Source organism: Mercenaria mercenaria, chromosome 4 (assembly GCF_021730395.1).
Source record: "Mercenaria mercenaria strain notata chromosome 4, MADL_Memer_1, whole genome shotgun sequence".
NCBI lineage: Eukaryota > Metazoa > Mollusca > Bivalvia > Venerida > Veneridae > Mercenaria > Mercenaria mercenaria.
In genome coordinates, this window is record NC_069364.1 from 6,537,925 (window position 1) to 6,540,420 (window position 2,496).

The window sequence follows — 2,496 nt, forward strand, 5'->3', positions numbered from 1 at the left end:
TTCGTGAGAGGTAATTAATGGACAGTTCAACAGCCCTCGTGCTCCCTAGCACCGATTAGAGCTGACCTCTATTATACAGGACTCCATAATCCCAAAGAACCTGAAGACAGACTACCAAGTACTTACTAAAAGAATACATATATATAAGCTGAAAATATTTCTTGCATAAAAGCGAGGAATGGAATCCAACACGAAAAGCCACTTTCGAAAAAAGCAATCTCCCACAAACCAATTAAAATAAAACTACATTTTAATTTTTCTATTTTCGTTTTCACATGAGACTACGCAATAATGCAAAAAGATACCCGTATCAAATCAACATGTCTTCGTGTGGGCGAAATGAAAGCGAATCACAATATCTAATATGCAAATCAACCTCTCAAATATAAGATAGAAGATCTAGTATAGTTTGCTAATATAGAAATCATTTCACCTGTATCACGACAAACTAAAATATAACTATTTAATTATTTTGTCGCTTTGTGTGTCAGTGTCTGCTTTATATAACGAGATAACTGACGACATAACTGTATCATATTCCTTAAAAAGCATGACATTATGTTTATTTTAATTGAACTTTCCGAATATCTTTCTTCGTGACAAAACCTGTAACTGATTCACTTGCTATTAAAATATTTTTTGTTTTATGAAACAAGCAATATGTAGGTGAAAGCTATTTAGTTTTTATTATATTTCATAGTGTCTGGAAGAAGGTAAATATTCTGCCTATTAATCCAAAAAGAGGTATAGAGACAGTAGCCTTTGATGTCATTCTGTGCTAATACTCGACAGCCATGTTCAATGTAAACTTTATAAAAACTGGGAAAAACTTAATTAAGAGGGTCTGTCACCTTCGAAGAGTCATAGTAAGGTCAAAGAACAAGTTTAAAGGTAAAAAGTGCGTTTTTCTTCCAAAGGTAAGATTTTCGCCATTCAGTCTACTTTAGTGATATAACCTTCCGAATTTTAGGCAAATGAAAAGAAATTTAAAAAGGACTGTTATTCCACAAAAAGGTCTAAAACTTTCGGATGCGTTGATATTTTGTTATTATAAGGATATCCTACTAAAACTGCCATTTTTAGGCTAGTAATTCTAAAATGACAGGCTTGTCAATTGTATGACCATAACAGGATGAAAAAATCAACTAAGGCAATTACTAATTGTTGATACTTCAATAAAATTTTCATGTTTTGTTGTATTCAATTACTGTGAAAATGATACATTTCATAACTTTGAATAAGGCTAGAATGTTGTTTTTTTTTTACACACTAACCTAGAGCTTTAGAAATTGAAAAACATGAATCCAAACTTTCAATTATTTGCCATCTGAGCCTGACATCTACGATTGTTAAATAATTGTTCACGATTTAGATACAAAGTTGGGTCTATTGATATCATAATTTGCTTAATACTAGTGTCATAGTATATGACTTTTCATAAGCATTATGATCTTCATATTTTAAATGAAACAAATTGACTTCTTTGCAAATCAACTAGGGTATATATTCCTATGGCATGCTCATTATGATGAAATATCGAAGATCTGTTAAAAATGAATAGTCTTAGATAAACCGTGTCGTCTGCTCGCTGCTGGTTCTTCTTTAATTATTTCACATAATATGCCTAATTCTTTAATCTTATAAAATTCTTAATCAACCGCTTTGAAAGTACATGCATGCATCTTTCCGCAGTTGACAATATATATTATGATAACCATATAGCTGTCTAGCATCATCACTCATTGCCATCAGAGGTCACTTTTTTCAGATATATAGGCAGACTTTAATTAATAAGCCAATAAACAATGAAATATATTTTCTTGATATTTTTTTATCAATCTTATTAATAAAACATTCTAAGGCTTTAAACAAATTAAGGAGGTAAGTTAAAATAAAATGAGTGCACAATAGTATAGTCTATTTGTAAATGAACTAATTTGACCGCAAATATCTCAAAAGCAAGCACATGGACCTACACATTTTATTTCACCATCATAGTTTACAGACCACACGTTTATTTACACGTTTATTTACGACTGCGTGAAGTTTCATTAAAATCTACATTGTACAAAATTTTCTATTCGCGAAAATGTTAGCAAAAATGTGATTTTCCCCATATATGTCCATTATGAAAAATCAAGCATATGACCTTGTCTTTTTTATTTGTGGAATTTTCTAAGTATACTGTGAACTTTTGAAAAATAAGGGATTCATCAAATTCTACATTTTCTGAAATTTAATAACGAGACAGATACATTATTAACACTGGCTAATTGAGCCGCGCCATGAGAAAACCAACATAGCACTGCGTTTGCGACCAGCATGGATCCAGACCAGCCTGCGCATCCGCTGTACGTTGGTTTTCTCATGGTGCGGCTCAGTTAGGTTATTCGCAGTTATTAACGAAATAATATTTTTTCTTTTACTTGTCGCCAATTTAAAGCCTACATTCATTACTTTAAGTACGTTACTATAAATACATTGAGCGGGACACCA